Source organism: Petaurus breviceps, unplaced genomic scaffold (assembly GCF_028583685.1).
Source record: "Petaurus breviceps papuanus isolate PSGF00001 unplaced genomic scaffold, PetGlider_PUasm1.0 551, whole genome shotgun sequence".
Lineage (NCBI taxonomy): Eukaryota > Metazoa > Chordata > Mammalia > Diprotodontia > Petauridae > Petaurus > Petaurus breviceps.
In genome coordinates, this window is record NW_027186372.1 from 7,835,616 (window position 1) to 7,846,551 (window position 10,936).

General features: G+C 43.2%; 1 long non-coding RNA gene across 1 annotated transcript in view; it reads left to right on the top strand.

Moving 5' to 3' along the window:
- Positions 1-10,722, top strand: part of LOC138172648 (uncharacterized) — a 30,283-nt gene extending 19,561 nt beyond the window's left edge. The window contains exon 2 of the long non-coding RNA XR_011171201.1: positions 10,304-10,722. This is a non-coding gene — a long non-coding RNA (uncharacterized lncRNA). The remainder of the gene's footprint in view (positions 1-10,303) is intronic.
- The last annotated feature ends 214 nt before the right edge of the window (positions 10,723-10,936 follow it).

A 10,936-nucleotide genomic window follows, 5' to 3' on the forward strand; every position in this document is an offset into this window, starting at 1 on the left:
AAGGGCCTTGGAGATGACCCGGGAACGTAGATTTGGAGTTGGAAGGGAAAAGAGAGGTCATCCAGCCCAATCCTCTCCCCTCATGTTACAGATGAGGACACTGAAGCCCAGAAAAGTGAAGCAATTTGCCTAAAGTCACACAGGTAAGCTAGTGACAGAAGCAGCAGGATTGGAACCCTGATTCTCCAACCCCAAACAGAGTGTTTGGACCATAGTTTGGATCAAGGGTTGTTAACTTTTTTGTGTGTCATGGATCCCTCTGGTAGTCTGGTGAAGTCTATGGGATCTTTCTAGAATAATATTTTTAATGCATAGGATTTCAAAACCAATCATATTGAGACACAGCTAAATTTTAATACTAAAATACCTTAAAGAATCAGACAAACAAATGAACAACAAACCCAAATCCATGAACCCAAGGCTGCCCTAGAGTGCAGAAGTAACTTTTCCAAGGTTACACAGCTTGGTTTGCTGGTGGCAGATGAGATAGGTGCCCAAAGGAAGAGCCAAGACAATGAGAACAATGGAAGGTCAAAGGAGCAAAGAGATCAGGGTGGCTTCCCTTTTCTAAGCTCCTCCAACACAAAACACCACCTAGCACAATGTCTCCCATACTCATATCCTCAGGAAATTTTTACTGGCCCACAAAACTTACTGTCAAAAGTCCTTCCTTCTTAAAAACCTACACATGGTTTGTCATGAAGAGAAGGGATTAACCTTGTGTGGTTTGACACCAATGGGCAGAACCTAGCACAGTGGGAGGAAGTTGTCAAGAGGCAAATTTTGTCTTTGTATAAGAAAAAACCTTATACATAACAATAACTCATAGCAGTTCAAACTGTCTCAAAGTAGAATGGATTACTTTGGGATGCCCATCACCTCCCCTCTCCAAATTAACCAATCAGCATGAGAGAAATGATCATTTCTTTCTTGTATTAATAACCAACTATTAAATCAGGACCAAGGTTTTTCCCCTTTTCTATTTCCTCATCCAGAAATCAAGCAGTGGGGGAATTTTTCTCAGAGACATATCCAGGCTAAAGATCTATTCAAAGACAGTGAAAGAAATTCTAAGTTTAGGCTAATGGGTTGCATTCCTATTCATTGTGTTTATTCAGACAGGTCTGGAAAATGTGGATTCTCCCTTTTGTCAGACAGGTGAAAAGGAAACTGTCAAAATATCTTAGACTAAGACTTGAGTGATCTAAGTCACATACCTCAAGACCCTCATTGGAATATAACCCACCTCTCATTATAATATTCATTCTCTCATTAATTGTTAACCCATCAGAATTGATTCCCACCCTCAGGAACACTTGCTCATCCAAGAGCATATAAACTGTGAGCCCACCATCATTAGGAGTCTGGCATTTGAGAGTGCCATTGACCTCTTTTATTAATAACATGCTAGCCTTATTAAGAAAATAATTAAATTACCCAGAAACTAGGTCTCTCAAACTTTTGAAACATCACAAATAAAATTTTTTACTAATGCTTATTATGACCTAGTCTGTGGGATACACAGATGATGGTGAAACAGTTTCTGCCCTCAAGGGATATATAATCTAGCTGGGAGAGACATCGTGTTCATATATTGGTATTTACAAAATTGATATAAATAGAGGCTGATTTTCTTTGTGGGGGAGAAGGAGAGATAGTGGCTGGAGGGAAGATCAGGAAGGTCTTCATGTGGAAAGCAGCATTTGAGCTGATCCTTGAAGGAATCTAAAGACATAATGAGAGAGTGCAGTTGAGGCACAGGGGACAGTCAGTTCAAAGGCATAGAGAAAGGAGATGGAGGGTGGTGTATGAGAAATATCACGAAGGTCAGTGTAGCTGAATCTTGATGTACTGAAGGGGAGTACTGTCTTTGTTGCTGTGGTTCATCCTTTGTTCTAGAAGAGCACCAATGACATCAGGAGGCTGATATCTTGACTTGCAATCTCTTGGATTTAAGTGAGTCAGAACTGTGCGAGGTCATCAGCCTCACTCTCTCCTCCAGAATCATTGGGATGCATTGACAAGATCTGGTCCTGGGTGCAGTGGGACACCTTGACATTTTTAAGTTAAAGTCTTTCCCAGGTCACAGTTTGTCTGAGGTAGTAGCCCTTCGGTCGTCAAAGTCTAGGTAAGATATGATAAGGTCACAAAGGTAGATTGGGGGAACTGTAAGCAGAGGTCGTCTTGCAGAAGCCCAGTAACCACTTCTTGGCACTCTGGAGCAGATTGCTAGTCAGGTCTGCATAAAACAAGGTAATGTTGGAGTATCGAGCTCTAAGAGTCTATTTTCTCATCATGTTCCTCTTCCCTTTTTCTACTTCTGGTTTCCATGAGTCAACCTACAAGCATTTATTAAGCATCTGCTATGTGGCAGGCTCTGTATTGGATGCTGGGGTAGGTGGGGGGAATGACAAAAATAATGACATTCCTACCCTCAGGAAATTTACAATCTATGGGCCAACACCATGCCCAAATATATGATAATTCACCTTACATACAAAAGTGAGGGTCTAGCAGGTTAAGGAAGGGAATCAGAAAGACTTGTGGAAGTTTGCATTGACCTTGTTGTTATTTTTGTTTTTGGTGAGGCAGTGGGGTTAAGTGACTTGCCCAGGGTCATACAGCAGTAAGTGTCTGAAGCTAGATTTGACCTCAGGACCTCCTGACTACAGGGTCAGTGCTCCATCCACTGCGCCACCCAGCTGCCCTGACCTCCCATTGCCATCCCCAGGAGCCTCGGAGAACCACTGAGCCTTTGCAAAGTAAAACAGCCTGACACAGAGAATGTATTTTAGCAATCCATATATAATCTGAACTGGTAAAAACTGATCTAGTACATCTAGCACATGGTCAGGCATGTTCTTGTACTGGTATTTAATTGTTTCATATCCTCCCCAGTAAACTGTCTCCCCCACAGAGCCTGGCATACTGCTGGGCCCATAGTAGGTAGAATCAGAGACACCAGAAGGGACAGAGGAGGAAGCTGTAAGCCAATCAAATTCAGTGTCTTACCCAAGTTCAAAGCCGCACAGAGTGTCAGTCAGGATTTTGAACCCAGGCCTTCTGACTTCAAAGTTAGTATACCTCCTGTGCATCTGTGATTTTGTCCTTGTTTGCTGAATCTACAGTAGATGTTTCCTGAATGAATGACCCACCAACTGACTTTTTTGGGGGGGTGATCTCTTCCTTTTCTTTTCCTTCCTTTATTCCCCACTGTAGATTTGAGGCTGTTATAGCAATTCTAAGGGAGAAGGATTAGGGACTGGGACCTGGGATTTCACTGATACCAGAAACTCCTACAATGCAGGGTCATCCCTTCTCTGAAAGTTATAGTCTTAGAGAGTCTCCTGGAACGCTGAGAAGTTAAATGACTTGCCCAGGGTCACACAGCCAGGACGTATCCAAGGTGGGACTAGAACTCAGGTTTTAATGGTTCTGAGATGAGCTCTCTATCCCCAGTACTATGCTGCCTTTGAGGCTTGATTCCTTCAAGGATCTGAAAGGGGGAGACAGGGGCTTTTCTCATCTCTCTGCCCTTATAGACCCCAAATTGCACTTTTACTCCTTTTCATATAATAAAAACAAAACATAGCACTTAAATGATACTCCTAATACTATCCACATTTTGATGTATTCCACATCCCTTGGCCCATTTCACCCTCAGAATGTCCCTATGACCTTTTGGACCTTGCTTTCTTCCTCTGTGAATGAGGAGATGATATTTATAGTTCCTTTGAATTCTGAGGCTCTATGATTCAGGGCCATAATTCCAATAGGTAATGGTGCCATACCCATTTTATGGCTGAGCAAACTGATGCAGAGAGAAGTTAAATAATTTGCCTGAGGTTTCACACTCTGTCAGTGGAAGAACCAGGGTTAGAATATAGGTCTCCAGGCCCTGAGGCCACTGGACACCTCACTGGTCCACATTGTGCTTTGTTCTCAGCCTTGTGCCTCAGCGATTTGTATTAAGCAGATAAAATTGGAATTGGCTGTTTTGAAAGAGAAGAAAGACTTCTGTGCGGATCAAAATGACTGCTGGGAAGTCAGAGCAACCAGCCACAGTTTGGCCCACTGTGCAGAAAGAACCATGCTGAAAACCTTTGGAAATGAAGCAAAAACGAGCCCTGGTTTTGAAAAGAGAAAGAATCTTTGGAAATAGAAATGAAAGCAGTCCCATTTTAGACATTGGCTCCAAAGTGGCCGCCCAGGATCTTGCTACCTTTCTTGCTTCCCTGCTACGCATGCTAGCTAGCTAACCTGGGCCCTGTGCTGCCAGTTCTCCCCTCTACCTGCCTGCTATCCCCGGGCCGACTGCCCTGAAGGAAAGAAACTTACTCTCCCACCCAGTGTCCTCAAGTGGGCTGGAAGAGAGCCTCGCCATCAGCATTGGGAGACAGATTGATAGACCATTAGACTAGCTGCTGCCACATTGGGTGTTCCAAGTGCTTTACATACAATATCTTATTTGGGCCCCACAATACCCCATTAGCTAAATAGGTAAGGCAGGAAAAATTCACATTTTTCGGATGAGATAACTGGGGCTGATAGAGATTAAACAACCTGCCCACGGTCACACTGCTGGCACATGCCAGTGCCAGGATTCAAACCTGGATTTTCTAACCCTAAATTCAGTGGTTTTTCTCTGCTTTACTAGTGGTATCTTACTGTGGAAAGATCACTGAATCTGGGATCAAAGAACCTGAATTCAACTCCTGGCTCTGATGTTTACCATCTGTGAGACATTGTACAAGTTATTGAGGTTTTCTTGTCCTCTGCAGCTTCATATGTAAAACATAAGTTGGGACCAGATGACCTCTAAGTTCCTTCCTCCTTCTGGGTCTATAATCCTAAAGCCTCTAAACCTTAAGACTAAAAGCTTGGTTTGGAATCCTGACTCTCCTATTTCTTTGATGGGTGACCTTTGAGTAAGTGATTTCTATTCTGTGGGTCTTAATTTCCTTCCTTTCCTTCCAACAAGGTGGTTGTATTAGAAAGGCAACATGATATAGTAGAAAGGAGTCAGACGTCACTGGGTCCGAGTCTAGGATCAGATACTTTCCATCTATACGCCTGTGGACAAATCATTTGACCGTCAGTTTCCGCATCTGTGAAATGGCTATAAAAATATCTACCTCATAAAGTTGTTGTGGAGAAAACCTTTGGCAATCCTGAAAGTGCTATTTCTATGTTATTTGTTGTCGCTGTTGTCACATGATCTCTAAGGCCCTTTTCAGCTGTGATATTCTGTGCTTTAGAAGCAAAATTATAAGAGGTAAGAGGAGGAGTTTGGAAGGGAAAGGATGCTCTATGGAGTATATATTGCTCAAAATATCACCTCTGAGATAGGTATCATGAGGTAGAAATTGGCATGACCTCTTACCCCCATCTGCCTGTGTGGCAAATAAGACATGTCACCTCTTAGCTCTGGGGATCGCTCATGGCTTCTATTCACATGAGAGTCCAGAACTGAGCAGCCCAGTGTCCCAAAATATCATGCATGGTCAAATCTGAATCCCTCCTTACTGGGGTAGTAGATGGAACATTGTATTTGGAGTTAGGAAGACCTGGGGTCATATCCTGCCTCTGACCTTTGTGAGCTATGTGACCATGGGTAAGTCATTTAATCTTGTTGAGCCTCAGTTTCCTTCTCTGTAAAATGAGGAGACATGATTCTATGGCCTCTAATATCCCTTTCTTTCAGGCCTAAAATTATCATTCTTTGATCCTCTAGGTTACTAGAGTCAGGGCAGGGGTTCCAGGAGATGGAGCAAACTTATCCTCCAATGCTAGGGGTGAATATAAAGGAAAATTGCGGGGGGGAGTCAAGATGGCAGAGTAGAAGCACAACCTCCCAGCAGCTCCGGCTTCCACCTTCCCCAATTTATGTAAAAAGGGGACTCTAAACAAACGTTGGAGCTGCAGAACCCACAAAATGACACAGAGAAGCTAACCTCCCTCTGAGGACAGCCCAGCAGGCCAGCAGGAATTGGCCAGTGCAGTGCTCTGGGAGCGGAGCCTAGCCCCACCATGAGGCTTTAGCCCCAGGGCAGGCCTGACCAGCCGCCTGCCGGAGGGACTCCAGATCAGCTGTGGCTGTTTCCAGAATTATCAACACAGCGATTCAAAGGACAAAGTGAGAGGTCAGTGCAGTCTAGTCTTTGGGACCCAGTAAGTGGGAGTGTGTGGCTTTTGCCCCCCGGGCAAGAAGCCGCTGAGTCGCTGCACAGACAGCCAGCGCCACGTGGAAGCTTCAGCTCCTGGCCTGAAGAGTTTAGGGGGACCAAGTAACCAGTCTGAGGGGTCTTCGCTCTCACTTTAACCTGCTTGGATCTGGAATGCAGTCTAGGGTAAAGGTCCTAGGGTGTGTGTCCAGCTTGCCAGAGCATGTGGAGACCTCAGAGAGGGCACCCATCTAATACCTCTGGCAGCTGAAAAAACCCCAGCATTTGGGACGAAAGCTCCCCTGTCTGGTGGCAGAGTCCTACTGTGGCAAAAAGCCCAGGGGTCAAGTGACTGAGGGGCAACATGACCAGGCAAAGGAAACAAAGCAGACAGAAGATGCCAACATTAGACTCCTATTTTGGGGACAAAAAAGAGCAAAGCATGGAACAGGAGGAAGACAGTGAAGTCAGAACTCCTGCACCAAAAGCCTCAAAGGAAAATACGAGCTGGTTACAGGCCATAGAGGATCTTAAGAAGCAGATAAGAGAAGTGGAGGAAAAATTGGGAAGAGAAATGAGAATGATGCAAGAAAATTATGAAGTGAGGGTCGACAGTCTGACTGAGGAAAATCATACCTTAAAAAACAGACTAACTCAAATGGCAAAAGAGGCTCAAAAAGGCAACGAGGAGAAGAATGCCTTAAAAAGCCAAATTTGCCAGATGGAAAAAGAATCTCAAAAGCTCAATGAGGAGAAGCATTGCTTCAGAATTAGATTGTAGCAAATGGAAGCTAATGACTTTATGAGAAATCAAGATGCTGTTAAACAGATCCAAACAAATGAAAGAATAGAAGGCAATGTGAAATATCTCATTGGGAAAAACCACTGACCTGGAAAATAGATCCAGGAGAGACCATTTAAAAATTATTGGACTACCTGAAAGCCATGATCAAAGTAAAAACCTAGAAATCATCCTCCAGGAAGTTCTCAAAGAAAACTGCCCTGATGTTTTAGTGCCAGAGGGCAAAATAGAGATTGAAAGAATCCACTGGTCACCTCCTGAAAAAGATCCGAAAAAGAAAACTCCTAGGAATATTATAGGCAGGTTCCAGAATTCCCAGATTGAGGAGAGAATATTACAAGCAGCCAGGAAGAAACAATTTGAATATTGTGGAAACACAATCAGGATAACCCAGGATCTGGCAGCTTCTACACTGAGGGATCGAAGGGCTTGGAATGTGATATTCCGGAGGGCAAAGGAGCTGGGATTAAAACCAAGAGTCACCTACCCAGCAAACTGAGTATCATGTTTCAGGGGAAAATATGGTCATTCAGTGGAATACAGGACTTTCAAGCATTCTTGCTGAAAAAACCAGAGTTGAATAGAAAATTTGACATTCAGATACAAGAAGCAAGAGAAGCATGAGAAGGTAAACAGGGAAAAGAAATCATAAGGAACTTATCAAAGTTGAACGATTAACATTCCTACATGGAAAAACAATAATTGTAACTTATGAAACTTTTCTCAGTAGTTGAAGGGAATAGAAAAATATATAAATATATATATGTCTATATATGAGGGTATATGGGCATATGAATACATATGTGAATGTGTGTATATATGTGTACAGGTGTACATAGATAGAGGGCACAGGGCCAATTTAATAGGAAGGGGTGATACTTAAAAGGTGAAATTCAGAGGTGAGAGTAATATAATGAGAGGAGATGGGAAAAGACAGATTGGGGTAAACTATCTCATACAGAAGAGGCAAGGGAAAATGGTTACAATGGAGGGGAAGAATAGGAAGGCATAAGGGAATGGGTCAACCTTATTCCCATTGAATTTGGCTTGAGGAGGGAATGACATACACACTAAATAGGGTATCTCTCCCTCCAGGAGAGTAGGGGGGAAGGGGATGAGAGGGGGGATGATGGAAGGGAGGGCAGGCTGGGGGGGAGCGAAGTTGGAAGCGCCCACTTTTGAAAAAGGTCAGGATCAAAGTAGAGAATAGAACAAGTGGGAGGTGGGATAGGAGGGAGGGAAATATAGTCAGTCTTTTACAATATATCTACTATGTTATTGTTTTGCATTAGCTACACGTGTACAACCTATACTGAACTGCTTATCTTCCCAGTAAGGGTGGGTGACAAGGAAGGAAGGGAATGAATCTGGAATTCAAAGTTTAAAAATCAAATATTCAAATATATATATATATATATATATATATACTATTATTAATACTATTTTACATGTAATTGGGAAATAAGATATACAGGCACTGGGGCATAGAGATCCACTGGAAAAGTCGTAAAGGGTATGGGAGAAAATATGGGAGAGAGCAGATTGGAGGAGGGGATATCCTATGGGCCTGCTATTTTGGGGAGGTGGGTAGGGGAAAAACAGGGAGAAAATTTGTAACTCAAAATCTGGCAGAAATGAATGATGTAAATCAGAAGTTAATAAAACATTTGAAAAAAAAGAAAGAAAAATCAGTGAAGGAGTGAAGCATTTGCTTTAGGAAAGAGTTTGTATTTGGATTCTTTTTAACAGACAGCTACCTGACTCAGATAAGCTGATTGTTCATCAGTGTGGGCATCAAGGTGGGCCCCACCATGGCTGTAGGTCACAAGTCAGCCTGCCCTTTTCTGACCTGGATGGTTTTCTCATCCTCCCCCATCTCACCTCCACAGAGAATCTACCTAATGTGCTTCAGGTCTTTGAATATTTTAACATTTTGTAGCTTCTAGGACACCTCCTGGGCTGCTCACATTCTCTCTCTTTCTTGCAGCTACGTGACTTGCCCACCTCCTTTCTTAAATGCGGAGGATTTAAAATGCAGTTCGGTTTACAGAATTTCAATGGAAGCACTGTTTGTCAAGAACACATTGGTCATGCAGAGATGGTATACTGCCTTCCAATTTAATTCATCAGACACTTATTAATTACCAGCTGTGTGCAAGGCACATTCTTTAACACTGGGGATACAGAGACAACACAAAACAAAGCAAAACAAACAAAAAACTGCCAAAACCATAATAGTCTCTGCCATTGGGAAAGTTACCCAGGACTGGTTGGATACAGCTTATCATGGGATCAAGGTCCTAAAGCAAAAAGGAACCTCAGAGACCATTAGTCATTTTACAGATGAAGAAACTGAGACCTAGGGAGGCTATGTGATTTATCCAAGGTCAAACAAGCAGCAGGGACAGCTAGGTGGCAAAGTAGATAGAGTATGGGGTCTGAAGTCAGTAAGACTCATTTTCCTGAGTTCAAATCTGGCTTCAGATAGTTACTGTGTGACCCTGGGCAAGTAACTTAACACTGTTCACCTCAATTTCCTCATCTGAAGATGAGGAAATGAGCTGGAGAAGGAAATGGCCAACCACTCCAGTATCCTTGCCAAGAGCCCCCAAATGGGGTGACAAAGAATCAGACATGATCAAAAAGACTGAACAACAAAACTTGACTCTAGAACCAGGGTTTTTCTCTTTGTCTCATACAACTTCATCCCAGAGATACCATGATAAGCTCCTTCACTCTTCTGTCCTCTGCAAGATAGTGGCCAGTTTTCCCTCCAGTGCTCTTCTCAGATTCCTTGGGTTTTCCATGGCAGCAGGAAGATGTAGGGCCCAGGACTGTACAGAATCTAATCATGTAAGCCTTTATTTTCAGCCTGTGTCTCATCAAAATCAAACCTACAGAGAGAGGAATTGAGGGCCCAGCCTGTTCTTTTCCTACAGGGTCCTTTGGCAGGAAGAACAGAAAGCAAGAAGGGCATGGGGTTTGAAGGTCCCACAATACTCAGGAACTTCTGGGCTATCTTGTTTTATTTTTTTTCTGCTGAAAGAAATTCTGTGAAAGGAACACTTTCTCCCTCAGCCAACAGCAGAATATAGGAGGAGAGGAGAAGGGCCATCATGAATTAATAGGCTGAATGTTTAACTTTTCAAACTCTCATTTAACCTGTGACCATGACATCTTGACCACTCTAGCCCAGAGAATTCAAGCTGCTGTAGGAGGGGTTGGGATCCATGGACCCTTCAGTTTTTCCCCTGCTAAATGTCATCCCAGTTGCCTCATTGAAAACACCGGTGACAAAGATGCCTTATTATTTGTTTCCTGGTATTTGTTTTTCTAGGAATGCCTATTTTGCTGCAGGAGTCTGTCCACATGGAGGAAGATCAGATGATGGGAGTCAGTCAGAAGAATCAAGACTCCTGCCCTTTTCTTCATGCCTGTGATTGATAAGATTTCTTTCCTGTTAAGCTTTACTGCTCTATGCTGTGTTGGCCACTCATCTAATCCTCCTGTGCCATGGCAACAATGCCAGGCCCCAAGGGGATGCCAAGTGATCGATCAAAAGACATTTATTAAGTGCCTACTATGTGCTTTTGCCAGTGTCTCCAATGTCTCACGATCAACTCCAAAGCTCTTTAGAGAGACACCAAGAGTGTCTTTGTTTCACTTCTTCTGACCTCATTGTGTGAGTTCCCTGTAATATAGTCTTTTAGGCAAATAAATGTCTGGCATTTGAACAACATGGCCAGCCCATCAGAATTGCGCTCTCTGCAGTAGAATTTGAATGGTTGGTAATTCAGCTGGAGAAAGGGTCTCAGTGTCCAGTTCTTTATCTTGCCGGGTGATCTTCAGAATCTTCCATACTTCTTCAGGGACCTCTTTATTCTGTAACATGAGTGATCCTCCAGCCAAAGCCATCCCCCACTCACCTTTGTAATGAACCCTCTACCTCACGTCAAAGCCTACTTGGAAT